This window comes from Arachis hypogaea, chromosome 18 (assembly GCF_003086295.3).
Source record: "Arachis hypogaea cultivar Tifrunner chromosome 18, arahy.Tifrunner.gnm2.J5K5, whole genome shotgun sequence".
NCBI classification, from domain to species: domain Eukaryota; kingdom Viridiplantae; phylum Streptophyta; class Magnoliopsida; order Fabales; family Fabaceae; genus Arachis; species Arachis hypogaea.
Genome location: NC_092053.1, coordinates 14538558 through 14555749, shown reverse-complemented (window position 1 = coordinate 14555749; position 17192 = coordinate 14538558). Strand labels below are relative to the sequence as shown.

Sequence of the window (17192 nt, the reverse complement as noted above, 5' to 3'; positions counted from 1 at the left end):
AGTTGATAGAAGAAGCACTTCCGGAATGTGTTGCTTTCTTAGAAGCTCACCCAACATGTGGTCAAGCAAGAAGCAAGCCACTGTTGCACTATCCACATCTGAAGATGAATATATATCCACCGCTGCTTGTTGCTCACAATTAATTTGGTTAAAAATTCAATTAGAAGATTACAAATTGAAAATCAATAGTATACCCCTGTTTTGTGATAACATGAGTGCAATAAACATTTCAAAAAATCCTGTTCTGCACTCTAGAACTAAGCACATTAAAGTGAGATATCACTTTATTAGGGAACATGTGCAAAAGGAAACTATTGATATCCAATTTGTAAAATCTGAAGAGCAACTTACTGACATTTTCACCAAACCACTGTGTGAAGATAGATTTTGTTCATTAAGGAACAGTTTGGGGATGATGGATTTGAGTTTTGTTGAAAAAATGTGATTTTCATGCCTCTGTTTGTTTTTGTCTCGTAGGCAGCAAGGAGAAAAATCTGGGCATATGATGAACAAGCTATTAAACAGGGGGAGACTGAACTTTGGTGCCTTGAACTCAAGCCCAACCAACCTCCTTTAAGCCCATTCCATGATACTGGCTCATTAATTAATTTTTTGGCATCATGTTCTTTTAATAAATTATATTTTAAAAAAAATACTTTTTTTTAAGAAGGTTATCACATCATATCTTTAAAAGGGAGAATTCTTGTCAAATCAAATCTTTTTTCCTTATTCTCTCCCACATTTCAAGGAAAGGATGTTTCAATTATTTTTTGAATTTCAATTTTCCTTATTAAAAACTATTTCCATTAAATGCTCATTACTTTAAATATTATTCTCTCCACTAAGCATTTAATGTGGTCTAACTTCTCATCGCCTTCCACTCTCTTCGACCTCTCTTCATCTTCTCACTCTCCATTTCACCTCTTTCATCATGAGAAAGAAGTTAGCCACACGAAGAAGCATCCGAATCCCGATTGTTAAAAATCCTCCATCTTCCACAACTCCTCAATCCCACACTCACATTCATATTCACCCCAACTCATCGTCTTCACCCTCCTCTCACTCAACAGCATCCATGGCCCGTAAGACTATCCATGCAAGAGTGACATCAAGGCAGGAAGCTGGTTCATCCAAGAAGAATACCAAGGGACAGGAGCAAGTCCCTGAAGAGGAAGAAGAAGAATCACCACTTCCATCTCCACAACCTTCACCACCACAATGTTCCACACCTCATCCCTCTAGCCAGTCTTAAAGGACAAAGAAGCCAGTCCTTCACAACACCAGAGAACCCTCTAACTTGGACTCATTGGACTTAAAAAACAAGTATGGTAAAAGTCACTCCCATTTTGATCCTGCCCGTTTCATGTCTTGCGCTGCTTTTGAGTTCCACTCACAGGTTCTGGTAAATCGTCATCTTTGTGCTTCCTATATAGTAATCTGGAAAATCTTTGTGAAAAAGGAATTGATTTTACTACTTTTTTTGATGATCTCAAATGGGCTCCTCTTTTCAAAATTTGAAAACCTGTTTACTTGAATTTGGTTCGTGAGTTTTATGCTAATATGATGTATCATGATGGTGCATTGCATTCATATGTCAAAAAGGTTCATCTCACCTTGAATCGTGATACTATAAGTGCTGCCCTGGGGTACCAAGATGAAGGAGCCAGGGCTTACATGTCTGGAAAATGGGACTCCCATGTTGGGGTTTCCCTTCAAGTATCCCTAACTCGGGTCTGTGAAAACTTCTCTACTCTTGACAGAACAACTCTGATCCACAAGGCTCTCGAACCTGTGCGAACCTTACTTCATTGTATCATCAATCATATTCTTATGCCTCAAAGTGGTTCTTTTCAGCGAGTAACCATTTGTGATACCCTTGTCTTATTCGCTATTCTCACTTCTGCATCCATTTCATTTGCATATCTTATGGTAAGACACATGTGGGACTATATCCGCAGTGATAAGAAAGCAAATCTGCCATATGGAATATTTCTGACTTGCATCTTTGAGTACTTTAATGTGGATTTGAGCAATGAACCAGTTGAGAACAGGGTTTCCACCATTAAAGGAGGCGGTGTTCCTGATTCTATGCAAGGTAAAAAAGGCAAAAGTTCAATGGCATCAATGCTCTCTGATAGCAAAAGTGACAGCCATCCTCCTGAATCTTCTAAGCTTTCTAAATCTATCAAAGATGTTCTAAATGAGTTCTCCAACATGTCTAGTATGATGGTCAGGACCTACAAAGAGGCTCGGAAATAAGCCTATGAAAATGAGAAGGCCTGGACCAAATGCCATGAAAGGGTTAATCTGTTGATTAAGAGCTTGGAGAAGGACTTGGCTCATTCTGATGGAGAAGACAATCACCTTGACTCTGATATAAATCTTTCTGAAGCCTGAATGATTTGCTCTCTGCTGCCTATGATCTTGAACAATTTTTCTTTTATTGTCTTTTTGGATTTAGTTTCTCTTGAACTATTTGATGTTGGGATGACTGTACTCAGTAACTTTAAATACTCTGTTTGGGTTTTAATATCAAATATTTTGCATGACACTGCTGTTTTTATCTGTTTTGCAGGTCCCCTCCTTGATGACAAAAGGGGGAGGAATTAAAAAGGGGTGGAATTGTATTGTGGAAAATAGAATTGGGACTACCAATCCAATTCTTGTGCTTTATTTTTTTTAGCCTTTTGATTCTTGTTTCATGCCAATTTTTTTTATGCTCTGTTATAGTGGCTGAACATTATGTTGCTGGCTATATGTTTTTTTATTTATTGCTTTGATTGGCAAGAAATATTTTTTGTTGGCAGGGATTATCTGCTTTGAATATATTGCTATATGTAGTATGATAAGTCTTGATCATTTGTTGGACATGTACTCTGAATGTACTCTGTCATACTATGTTTCACAAGAAAATTTTTTGTGAGCAGCATGTTGTCTGAAGGATAACAAAATTGAGTCTTGATTTTTTTTATCCATTTGCTCAAAAATCAAGCTTTTTAACATGTCTTTTGTTTAAAAAGTTCCATGCTTTGAATATATGAATTTTCTATGGAACTGCTTGAGCATATTTACAGGTAGTGCTTTCATTAGATACATGCACACATTAAGGGAGAGCAAATTGATCAATTGAAAGGGGGAGGATTTGGTCAAATCATCAAAGGAAGTTTTCTAAATCCTAATCCTTTTTCAATTTATTTTTTTAATAATGTTTGTCATCAAGGGGGAGATTGATGAGTTTGGAAAACTTGAAATTATTGTGATGATCAAACATTGTTCAAAATATTAATTACAAAAATTGTTAATTTGATTTTTGATTCCAATTGTTTGTTTAATGGGTTTGTGAGTGTGCAGGAAAAATAAAACAAACTTTTCAGTTGGGCTAAAAGGAAATTAAAGCCCAAAGTGATAAGAAAATATTTAGCCTTTGTGCAAAAAAAATTCCAAGCAAAGTGGCTGAATTATTTTAATACATAATCATATGTTAATTGGGCCAGGAAACCAATGTGCAGCCCAAAACAAATTGTTGACGGACCAACAATCTCTTGGTCCGAAATTGAAAGGAGAAGGAACGGAAAGAGAAGTGGTTCGGTTACCTACTCCCCATTATGGAATGGAATTCAAACTTCAATTGGATCAATGGCTTGCATTGGGTACTGAAACAAAAGATTCAATTTGATTAATTGCTTCCCTTGGTAACCGAAGTCCACATTCCAATTTCATTTAATTTCACATAAATGCTTCGTTTCTTCTCTCTCTTCACTCTCTTTGTTGTTTTGTTTGTCACATCCATCAGAAAAGAAGATGGAAGTAAGAAGAAGTTATCAGAAGAAAAAAGTAGAGAACACAGTGAAGCTATGAAGAAGCAAAAGGCTAGGATGAAGAAAGCCAGTAAAGAAAAAAGGAGATCCAAAGCATGGCATAGTTGAGATCTTTGCCATTGAAGGCAAGATTTCAAGAAGAAGCTCCAAGATCTCCATGCCAAAAATGTAAAGGATCGGTCTCGGTCAGAGAGAAAGATCTCTGTGGCTAAAGCTTTGTTCCATTTTTGTTCATCCAAGAGAGAAGGTAGCTATTGGAGCTACGAAGAGGAAGAAGCAAATTTGGAAAGGTTGGAGCTGTCAAGGATTAGAGAATCATCAACGGTTGAAATTCATTCTTGGGGCCAAAGTCAAGATGGAAGGCTCAGATTGAAGAAGTTTGATGAGAAGGGTTGAGAGAGGTACATGCATGTTGATTTTTGGCTTTGGTTTCCCTCTCTCTTCTCTGCCCGAACCGGCTATGTGTTGGAGAAGAAGATGGTGACTTGGTTGAACCGGTTTCAACCTTGGAAGCTTCCCCTTCTATAATAAGGGTGAACGGCCAAGGGTTGAGATCAAGGAGAGAAAGCACAGAGTTCTCATAGCTACCCTAAGCTAACAGAGTTCTTCTCCTTCAATAAGTTTTATTTTGTTTTCTTTTCTTTAGTTTTGTCTGTCTGAGTCTCATGGTAAAAGGAAAACAGAGAGAGGTTTGTAAGAAAAACCCAGTGAGAGGAAAAAGGCAGAGAGTGCAAAATTGAAGAAAAAGCCATAGATGTCTTAAAGGTCCTTTGTACATCTGTGTTGTGTTTCATGATCCTGTGGAGATTTCATTGCAAGTTGGGTTAGCACTTTGCGGTTGAAAGCTTGGTAGTTGTCCAAGTCAAGTTCAGTTTTGGGGATAGATTCTGGACTTATCCCAGATAGGAATGAGTAGTTCCTAGGGAAGAATTGGTGTATGTAATCTGTTGATTATAGTGAAATTCCATCACTGTTTTGATGGAGACTAGATGTAGGCTACATTACACTTAGCAGCTAAACCAAGATACTTCTGGGTGTGATTCTCTTTTTTCCTTCTACTCCATTTCTGTTTCTATTTCTATTGCGTAGGAGACAAAATTGAAAAATATCTCCTAACCGGTTACAAGACAAAAAGAAAATGTCTCTCGACTTGTTATGAGACAAAAAGCAGAAATATCTCCTGAAGCTATCTTAAAAGGCAGAAAGTAATATTAAAAAAAAAGGGGCTGAGATTCAACCCCCCTTCTCTTAGCCACTGACTACCATAAGAATATATAAAATTCTATGTGCACACAAAAAATCAATCATTATGTATTTTTGTATAAATATATATGTTGTTAAATTTATTTTTAGTGTATATTTTGTATATTAATATGTATTTTATATATGTGGTTGATTTGATGGTTGATGTGTATATCGAGAATGGATCCTCTCAATTTTTTTTTAACAATTGAGGGAGTAAAGTGTGATCTCACACCATTAATTTTATAAGTGGGACCAAGCATAAATATGAGAGAGAGAGAGTAATGAAGGGTTAGAAATTACACTTTACACTCTCAATTTTTTTTAACAATTGAGAGGATCCATTTCCGTGTATATCTAATATTTGTTAAATATAAGTAGATGATTAATGGCTAAAACTAGATGAACATAGAGTTCTTTATTTTTATTTTTATTTTTTTAAGAAAATAAGGGGTGAGTTTAATCTTTATCTGTGGCTAATGTAAGAGGGTTTTTAGGGTTTTTTTGTGTGTATGTAAATGATTGGAATCTAAGAATTCACTTGTTTATAAATATGTTTTCATGTTTATGTTATAATTTAAAAATAACATATTGTAATGATAATTAATGCAGGATTAGTTAAGATAGTAAACTTTTTAGTCTCATAATCAAAGATATTTAGTTCAAATCTTAGGAAGAAAAATGAATAAAAGATTAAAATTTAAAAGGACAAAACTAATCTTGGTGTGCACTTAAGTAGCTTAGAACAAACTAGGCTGGTACAATTCAATGAGCTTTTTTCTATAATCAATCAGATGCAAGAGGAGGTAGTGGTGATAGGTGATTTTAACGCCATTGTAAATCAACAAGAAAAGGAGAGAGGAAGTGACAAATCTGCTTCCTTTATTGCCGCGTTTACTGAATTTATTGATGGAAATGCACTCGTTGATTTGGGAGACCATTTACCTGGACAAATAGAAGAAGGGGTCAAGAGCTTATCAAAGAACGTATTAACAGGGGGCTGGCGAAAGAAGAGTGGCTTAATTCTTATCCTTCGGCAACAATTCATAGACTCTCTGAGAATGACTCTGATCATGCCCCCTCTTTTTAGATACTAATCCAGTTATGGAGAAGTCTAAAAGGAGGTTTAAATTTCAAGAGAGATGGTGTAGTCAAGTGGATGTTAAAGACATTAGTACAAAGGCTTGGAAGACGAAAGTGGAGGGTTTGGCTATGTTTATTTTGGCACAAAACCTAAAAATTTGTAGGCATAAACTAGTGCAGTGGCAGCAACAATGCAAGTCAAACTCAAGAAAAGAAATTGAAGATCTTTTGAGAGAAATTGAAGTGCTGCGGGAAGCAGAAGTCAATGGCGGGGAAGTGATTGATGAGCTAGAGAGGAAAGTCGAGTCGGCTTACGATAAAGAAGAAAATTATTGGAGAGAAAAATCTTGTATTAAGTGGCTACAAGCAGGTGACAGAAATACTAAGTTCTTTCATCGAAGTGTCCAATCTAAAAACCAGAATAATAAAATATGGAGACTAGAGAGGACTGATGGTGGAGTAACTACAACTCATGAAGGGATTGCTTCAGTGGCTGAAGAGTATTTCAAGAAGATTCTGCTTCGGACACTACTGATCCGAATCAGATGTTTGAAGATTTTGTGCCTAAAGTGAGGAACTCTATGAATAGAAGCTTATTAAGGTCAGTGTCGAGGGAGGAAATTAAGAGGGCAACCTTTAGCGTTCACCCACAAAGTGCACCAGGAGAAGACGGATTTACGGATAAAAATTTTCAATTCTACTAGAATATTGTGGGAGAAGATGTCACTCAGGCAGTTAGGAGTTTTTTTTTATAAGTGGAAGAATTCTCAAGAGTTTCAACCACACCCATATTTGCTTGATTCCAAAAGTTCCAAATGCTAGTAATATGACTCAGGTGAGACCTATCAGCCTTTCTTCAGTTGTTTACAAGATTATTTCTAAAGTCTTAGTTCATCGGCTACAAGGTATTATGAACAAATTAATCAGCCCTAATTAGAGTGCTTTTTTAAGAGGAAGGTTAATTTCTGATAATATCCTAATAGCCCATGAATGCATGCATTACTTAAAAAACAAGAAGAAAGGCTTGGAGACTGAGATGGCTATTAAATTAGATATGAGTAAGGCATATGATAGAGTTGAATGGCATTTCTTGTGGTTTATGATGGATAAGTTGGGCTTTCATTCTAGTTGGATTGACTGGGTTCGCGAGGTGGTGACTACAGTTTCTTACTCTGTTGTTGTGGAAGGTCAACCCTTTGGCTTTTTTAAGCCAAATAGAGGCATCCGACAAGGTGACTCTCTATCTCCATATCTATTCCTATTTTGTGCAGAATGATTATCCTTTTTGCTACACAAGACAGAGCAAAACAGTCTCATTCAAGGTATTCAGATCAGTCGAAGTAGCCCTACTATTAATCATCTTTTATTCGCTGATGACTCTATTCTTTTTTGCAAGGCTAACCCTCAATCTTGTGATCATATTTTGGAACTTTTAGAGACTTATGAGGAGTTTAGCAGTCAAAAAGTTAATTTAGATAAATCAGCTTTTTTTTTCAGTAATAATACTCCTGCGGATATCCGAATCTCTCTTACTAACCAGCTGCATATTAGGCACATAGGAGCTCAAGAAAAGTATCTAGGACTACCTTCTGTTGTCCAACGCTCTAAAAAGGCTACTTTTGGGCTGATTAAAGAGAAAGTTAGGAAGAAAGTGCAAGGGTGGAAAAGACGTCTTTTGTCATCAGCTAGAAGGCATGTACTTATCAAGGCAGTGGGAGAAGCAGTGCTTATTTATACTTTATGTTGCGTCAAGCTCCCAGATACTCTTATTAAAGTGATTCACAGTATTTTAGCTCAGTTTTGGTGGGGTCAGAGGGGTTCAGAATGAAAAATAGCTTAGGTCAGCTGGGATACTATGACGAGAGCTAAGAAAGAAGGTGGTTTGGGGTTTAAAGATTTAAGAGTTCAGAACCTAGCTCTATTGGCAAAACAATGCTGGAGAATAGTCAAACAACCTCAATCTTTACTATCCAAAATACTCAAGAGGAAAATATTTTAGATACAGTAATGTAATGCAAACTAAGATCGGAATTTTACCTTCTTGGGGGTGGTAGAGTATTCTTGAGGGTCGAAAAGAAATAGAGAAGGGTCTCCGCTGAAAAGTTGAAATCGGTGATAACATCAAAATTTTTGGAGATCCTTGGGTTTCTCCTCCATATCCATATTATGTTTTCTCTTCTGATGCTAATTTTGTACCAACTCAGCCTCTATTTCGGGTTTGTGATTTGATGCTACCTGGCAAAATATGGAACCAAAATCTAATTGAACATAATTTCTCAGAATCGATGAGCCAAAGAATTTTTGCAACCAATATTGGTGATGGAGAAGATGAGATCATGTGGTCTTTTAATAAGAATAGGAAATATGATGTGTCTTCAGGATACCAAATAGCTTACCTTTTTCACCATTTACCCATAGACCTATGCTCTGAAATAATGAGGAATAAGGAATTATGGTGTGACCTATGGAAGGTGGGTCTTCCCCCTAAAATTCATTTCTTTTTATGGAGATCCCTTCATAGCTCAATTCCGGTAATGCAAGCCCTCCACCATCGTATAAATTCTACCCATCCTATGTGCCAGCGCTGCAACAGAGAAGAAGATTCCATAAATCATTGCTTTTTTTGATGCCCAACTTCAATTCCTTTTCTTTTCTTTTTTTTGGTCTTATACATTACACAACACACACCCCACTCACACACACTACTACTACTAAGATAAGTTCTATATTCCTCATGGAGGATTCAAACTTGGATGCAGCTCCCAGTGAGGTAGGTGATGCTGCCATTGATCCAAGGCCTTGGCTGCAGTAATTCCTTTTCTAAATTAAGTCTTTATTATTCTTTTGAGTTTATTTTGAAGAACCTTAATTTTAATTGTAATAGCCCAATAGTTAAAAAAGCTAATATTTTTCTATTCCTAATGAATGAAATTCTGTCTTTTGAAAAAAAAAAGCTAATATTTTTCTTTTCTTAGTAGAAACAATGGAATAATCAAAATCAGGTCACGAAAATCACCATAGAGCACTCAATCTCCAACAAATAAGACCACGAAACATTTACTCTAATTTAACTTAACAATGTGTATTTATTTAAAAAAAAGGTAATGCAACTACATGGTAGTATCAAAACCAATAATATGATCCCATAATAAGTACAAAATTTTGATTAAAAAAACCCAAATTACATGATGTTAAGATTATCTAACTTGAAGTCCTTTAATTTAATTATTCACATTTCTTCTTTATCAAAATGCAACATTTGTACTACATAGTCATTTTATATAAAAATGTTTCAAGCAATTCAAATGGACATTCAGTAACAAAAAACATTTCACCAAGTTAATATATTCTAAGATGAGGAAAATCTGTATGACTTTATGCTTGGCGACATTTCACCAAGTGGTTAAGAGAAGAACAGAAAAATGAATATACATAGAAACAAATTGAAATGTAGAAATAATTTCTGAGGAAGACACATGATGTATATAGGTTGTGTGCTAACAGACGTACAGAAGTGCCAAAACACTTAAAAATCAGTGGTAAATTAGTGATGCGAGACACACAGAAAAATAAATAAAATAAAATAGAATAAAAATTTATACAATGATATATAACTGGCTGATGTAGACACTGACATCACCAAGAAAGGAATGCAGTTTATAAATAACAAGTCCAAGTGAAATTATTCAGTGCACTAAATCATATCCAGAGAAACAATAATGGCTTCCCAAACACCTTAGCTCCACTTCGTTATCTTCCCATTCATGGCACAAGGCCACATGATTCCCATAATGGACTTAGCAAAGTTATTGCTTTAGCGCAATAATGTTATCGTCACAGTAGTCACAACCCTGCAAAACGCAGCAAGATTCACATCAACCTTTGCTCGTTTAATCGATTCCAGTTACCAAATTCGACTAATTCAGCTTCAGTTTTCATATAAAGAGGCAGGTTTGCCAGAAGGGTGTGAGAATCTTGACATGCTTGATTCACTTGGCAATGCCTTGAGTTTATTCACTGCACCAAGTGTTCTAAGGGAACCTGTGGAAAAACTCTTTGAAGAGTTGTCGCCCCTACCAAGCTGCATAGTCTCCGATATGTGTCTCCCGTACACAATCCACATTGCTAATAAATTCAATGTTCCAAGGATTTCTTTTGTCGGAGTGAGTTGCTTCTATCTAGTCTGTCAGGATGCTATGCGCATCAGTAATGTGAGGGAGAGCATAAAGGATGAATTAGAGTACTTCATTATACCAAATCTACCAGACAAGATTGAAGTCACCAAAGCGCAGGTACTAAGTCTAGCGGATGAGAACTGGAACAAGTTTTATCAAGAGATATACGCAGCCGAAGTAGACACTTATGGAATAATCATGAATTCCTTCCAAAAGTAGGAGCCTGAGTATGCAAGCATATACAAGAAGCATAGAAAGGATAAAGTGTGGTGCATCAGTCCGGTGTCATTAAGCAACAAGGATTACTTGGACAAGGCTCAAAGAGGCAACAAGGTTTCAACTGAAGAGTGGATACACCAAAAATGGCTTGATTCTCAAAAGCCTAAGAGTGTAATTTATGTATTTCTTGGAAGTTTATGTAATCTAACAGCAACTCAGTTGATTGAGATTGATTTAGCCTTAGAAGAATAAAAAAGACCTTTCATTTAGGTCATAAGAAAAGGAAGTCAATTAGAAGCGCTAGAAAAGTGGATTAAGGAAGATGGATTTGAAGAAAGAATCAAAGATGAGAGCCTTATAATTCGAGGTTGGGCTCCTCAGTTGCTAATACTATCACATCCTTCAATTGGAGGGTTCTTGACACACTGTGGCTGGAACTCTAACTTAGAAGCTGACATGGCCCTTATTTGGCGACCAGTTTGTGAATGAAAAACTAGTTGTCAAAGTACTAAAAGTTGGAGTGATGGTTGGTGCAAAAAGTCCTATGGAGTGGGGTGTTAGTGTTGCAAGTGTGAGGAGTGTTGAAGTTAGTCCCACATCAAAGAAAGCAAGGAAGAGTGAGGAGTTTATAAGATGAGAGACCCATTAACTTGATACCTTAAGGTTTTGAGTTAGATGTGGTGTCTTCTCATCTTATGTTCTCTCACTTGATTCCTCCCTGAAATTTCTCCGGTTGTCGAGAGTTCCCCATGGTTGGCCCAACAAAGTGGTATCAGAGCCGATGGTTTAATCGGTCTAGTTTTAAGGAGTATTCAAGGTGAAGCATCGAAAGTCTTCTCGACAAAGGTGGTCCGGACGGCGTGTCCCGCGGTGTTTTGCGGCGGTGTGATGGACGAATACTCGTGGTGGTGGAGGAGCTAGAGGGGAGTTGATACTTGATGTGGAGGCTCACACTTGAGGGGGAGATTGTTAGTGTTGCAAGTGTGAGGAGTGTTGAAGTTAGTCCCACATCAAAGAAAGAAAGGAAGAGTGAGGAGTTTATAAGATGAGAGACCCATTAACTTGACACCTTAAGGTTTTGAGTTGGATGTGGTGTCTTCTCATCTTATGTTCTCTCACTTGATTCCTCCCCGAAATCTCTCCGGTTGTCGAGAGTTCCCCACGGTTGGCCCAACATGGGGGAAGGAAGAGGAGATTGGTGTATTGATTAGGAATGATGGTATTAAAAAAGGAATAGAAAAGTTAATGGATGAGAATAATGGTGAATGTGAAGAGAGAAGAGAAAGGGTAAGAAAGTTAGCGAAAATGGCTAAAATATCTGTAGCAGAAGGTGGATCTTCTCATAGTAACTTGACTATGTTTATCCAAGATATTTTGCTTAAAAGCTTGGGGGGGTATATGATAATCTAGTTGACAAATACCCAAGGTGGATCTTCTCATAGTAACTTGACTATGTTTATCCAAGATATTTTGCTTAAAAGCTTGGGGGGTATATGATAATCTAGTTGACAAAAACTAATGGCACAATATCTGTTTGCATATGTATGATTATTCAACACTGTCTATTAAGATGTCAATGTACATATCTCCTAGTGAGCAGAATGTTTGATCTCTAAACAATTGGTTATTAAAACTTAATTCAACAGATGAGGGACTTGGGCAGATTTTAGTGGCAGCAAATATTATTTGGGAAATTTGGAAATCTAGAAATGAATCTGTTTACAACAGTTTCTAATCCACAGAACAAAATCATCAAAGCAAACATACTTTAAAGAGAACGAATAAAATAATCCAAGCAATTCAAGATCAAGATCAAAATCAAAGAAAAGAGGGATTTACCGTTTGGAGGCCTTCACCGTAGATTGTTTGAAGTTGGTGTTTGGGCAGGTAGAATGACAAATTCAGTTGCCCAATTGCATCTGAAACAGTGCCTTCCATTGACTTGAGGTCGAGCATGGTTAAGGGAGAAGATAAATTGCTTCATTGCTTGCATGCTTTCATTTGTGTAAGTGGAAAGATGCTTTCGTTTTTCTCACCTCTCTCTAGTATTTGATGTTTTGTTATAAATGAGACCTCTCATATAATCTTAACTCAATTTCACTCAAAGCAAACACTATCCTATATTCAAGTGGATGATTTGCTGAAGATCAACACAAAACTCAGACCAAATAACATGATCAGAGTTACTCTTGGCATCATATCTTGCCATCTAATTCACAACTCTAATTGCTTCCCAGAACACCCACTCAACGAACAAGAGCTCAAGAATTGCCAAAATAAGAGCTCGAAAAGAATGCAAATCAATATCATCATGAAGAACAAGTCTTACTGCAGCAACTGAGTTCACCTCCACAACCACAATTATACTTCAGGTTTACAGTAAGATCCACATCTATTAAAATTTCTCAGAGCTCTGCCGAAATTGCTGAAATAAAAGTTAAGTTTGTACTAAAACCAGCTAGAAACATTCTATTCATGTATCTAATAATCCCTCTACAAGCTACTTTTTTTATTATGCAGAATCCAACCGTCTGTGTTTAGTTTAACAAAAAGAGATTCTAGGGGTGGCATTTTGCCTCTCAACTAGGGGTGTCTGCAGATCGGATCGGATTGGATATGGCCGAAAATTTGATCCGATCCGCACAATTTTCATCGGATCGGATCGGATATAATATCCGCACTTTTTAGTGCCGGATCCGATCCAATCCGATCCACACATTTGCGGATCGGATATCAGATATATCCGCATTATTAAACCTTCTCTTTTTAATCATATTTCTATGTAAAAAAATTCGATAAAAATATTTCTTTCGTACTTTTAAACTTATTTATTCCTAAAATATTCTTAATCAAACTCTCTCTAAATAAAAAAAATAAAATAATACAATATATGAATAATAATTACTAATTAAAACATACAAACAAGTAAATATATTACCAAACATATATATATTTATTTATTTTTTAATTATTATAGTGCGGATCCGCGGATGTAGAGCAGATATCCGCGATCCGATCCGCAAAGGGTGCGGATTGGATCCGATCAATTTGCGGATCGGATCGTATCCGCAATTTTTGGATCAGATGCGGATATTTACCGCGGATCTGCGGATACGATTTGATCCATGGACACCCTTACTCTCAACATAATTGCCAATTACCTTCCTAACTCGACTCACTTCAGCCTGAGCATGCTAAAAGTTCTTTGCTAGATAGACAGCAAGAGGAGCAGCATTCTCGTCCTTAATAATATCATCAACATAAAAAACAAATTTATTTTGTCATACCGTAAAGACTTCATCGTAGTAACAAATAAAAAAGGGGCCAAGATTGTCTTTATTGGTAGGGAGATTTAGTAGATAAATTCTCGAAAAACCAAGCCAAAAGAGGAGAGTTAGAAAAACCTATATAATCAAACAAAAATGCTATTTGTACACCAAAATCAGCCATAAATATTTTTGTGTATAAATACATGTATAGTTTAATTTATTTTCAATATGTATTTATATTCATATACTGATGACTGATTTTGGTGACTGATTTTAGTGTATATATAGCATAACTCATAATGAAAACCATTAATATGATCTCAGATTAAGTAATGCAACTACATGGCAATATCAAAACCATTAATATGATCTCAGATAAAGTACAAAATTTTAATTAAAAAAACCTAAATTACATTATGTTAAGATTATCTAACTTAGAATTCTTAATTATTCAAAATTCTTCTTTATGAAAATGAAACATTTATACTATATAGTCATTTTATATAAAAATAATTCAAACAATTCAAATGAACAATCAGTAATAAAAAACATTTAGCTAAGTTAATATATTCTAGGATGAAGATAACATCTGTATGACTTTATGTTTGGCGGCATTTCACCAAGTGGTTAAGGTCACGGACAGAGAAACAAATTGAAACGGACAAATAATTTGTGAGGAAGACACATTATCTATATAGGTTATATGCCAACAGCCGCACAGAAATGAACAATTACTACAACAAAGTAGTAACGGATTTTTTATTTTAATAAATAAATTAATTATAATAATTACTGAAATAAATATTTTAAAAAATAATTATCGAAATAAATATTCATCTTTTATCTTATTTACAACGAGATAATTTTGTATACTGTAAACGAGATACGTGTATTTGTAAAAAAAAATTTTGAAAATAATAATAAATATTAATAATATCAATAATCTAAATTTTTAGCATGCAATTAGTACATAAAAAGTTTGGTAGAAGATTAAAATAGATATGTTTAATCAATTAGTACTCAAAAAGAGTACATAAAAAATTTTAGATTAAATTATGATCCAATTGGATTGATTTAAATTTGAAAAATAAAAAATTAGTACGTGTTCAAGTTCCATGAGCAATAAATATGGTAATTGTGTCTACTCCTAAAAATGGAAAGATTGGAAGCGTGAAGTTGATGCACAATAAATAAAATAAAAAAAAGAATAGGAGGATGTGAAATAACCGTTTGCCCATTGTTAGGAGAGGTTGATGGTGGGAGATAACGTGGAAATAACCGTTTCAATTATCTTCTATTTTTTATGGGGATAGTGGGAGAGTGGGAGATAACCTTTTCAAATTTAAATCGATCCAATTGGATTATAATTTAATCTAAAATTTTTTATGTACTCTTTTTGAATACTAATTGATCAAATATATCCATTTTAATCTCTTTTACCAATTTTTTATGTACTAACTGCATGCTAAAAGTTTGGATTATTGATATTATTAATATTTTTTATTATTTTCAGAAAAAATATTTTTTTTTTTACAAATACACGTATGACATAACTTATCTCATTTATACCGTAAACTAGATATACACGTGTCACGTCCACCTCTCTTATTTCGTTAACGAGATACACGCAAAATTATCTCAAGAGAGGAGTATTTATTTCGGTAATTATTTTTTAAAATATTTATTTCAGTAATTATTATAATTTAATTTATTTATTAAAATAAAAAATCCCAATAGTAACTAATTTTTAACTTTCCAAATACTTAAAAATCATTGATAGATTAAGTGCATTTGTTTTTAAGAACAAGACAAGATAAAACACTGAGAATAATATAGAAAAATAGAAATACAAAATTGTGTATTTTTATATTCTATTTGTTAATAAATTGGAATAAATTATAAAAATCGGCCATAGATTTGTTACTCCCACATTTTTGTAGGATTATAATTAACTATCATAAAAATAATTACAAAATGTACCTTGTTTTTTTATTTTTGAAAAATTTACTAATTAGACTTTGACTTCTCAAATTATTGGTTTTTAACTTTGTCCCCTTTCTCTTTCATTTTCAGATTCAAAGGCATTTAGAGAAAAAAGGTCTACTAAAGTTTTCCTCTCTTTATCAATTTCTACTAGGATTTTCAATCCCCGTCTCTCTCTCCCTCTTCCCCTACTCCAAATCTCAATATCTTCCTCTTCCCCTCGCTGTCGCAACCTGCGCCCGCCGCCGCGCAAGAAGACGCCGCCGCCGCCGCCGCGCAAGACGCTGCATCAACACTTGATAAAATCTTGGTGTTTCCCTGTCTCCTTACTTTTGCAGCCTTCACCAATTAAATCTTGGTGGGTAAGTTGCTATTATCGTTGTGATTTTATTGTCGTTGTGATTTTATTGCTATGTTGAAAAGATTGTAACGTTTCAGAAGTCAGCTGGTTAGATTCTCTTGGATTCTCCCTCTCTTTATTTCTTTTACCTATTCGCTTTTCCACTCTTTTCTTTTGCCTTGGGCTTTAACTCGGTGGATGAGGGAATGGTACTTTGGAATAGATGAATACTTTGGTTGTTCTTTTTTGTAGGTCATTGGAAAATGATGGAAGATTGTTCATTAATATTAGCAAATTTTTTATGCTTCTGCAAATTTATTTTATTTTTAGCTTTTTTGTGTATTCTACTGTAAATTTCTTCCTTTCTCTTTTGTTGGGTACGAGAAACTGAGAGAGATGAACATCAACCAGATTGAAGCCTTTTTTTCCTTTCCTAACTCTGCCCTCACTCTCCCCGTCCCTTAGAGTTCTTGGAAAACCCTAACTCTGCCCTCCCTTTTCTCTTTGATTTCAAATACAGGGGCATTCAGAGAAGAGAAGTAGCTAGGGTTTTTATCCAACTTCAATCCCTGCCATTCTCATCCTCTTCCTCTGCTGCAAATTTCCGCAATCTAGTTCCGCCACCGCAACCTGCTTCTGCCGCCGCCGCCCCCTGCTTCTGTATGTTCTCCAATTTCCAGGTTAATTAGTTGATTAATTTCCAGGTTCTTTGTGATTTAAGACCAAGAGAATTATACTAAGAGAAATCAGCTACTAAGAATAAGGATTAGGATAGTTAGAAGCTCAATCATATGATATATAAACTGAAATTATGAAGCTGTATTGGTTGAGTTTGATATATTAGTTTGATTTGTGCTTGATTATGTTGTGGCAAATGTTTAATTGATCTTCTGAATATGTGATTTTATATTGTGATGATTGAATGCTAATCAAACACTTGGGGCTGAGATTAAATGATGAAAAGTGATAAGAGAACCAAGGATATGAAAGATTAAGCTTAAGGATAGTTGAGAATCAATAAATAGTAATGTAGTTACTTTGTATGGAGAATGTGAAATTGAGT

At 35.2% G+C, this 17192-nt stretch overlaps 1 pseudogene; it reads left to right on the top strand.

The window, feature by feature from the left end:
- Positions 1-9862: 9862 nt before the first annotated feature.
- LOC112772080 (UDP-glycosyltransferase 73C6-like) lies at positions 9863-11616 on the top strand (annotated as a pseudogene).
- Positions 11617-17192: the final 5576 nt, after the last annotated feature.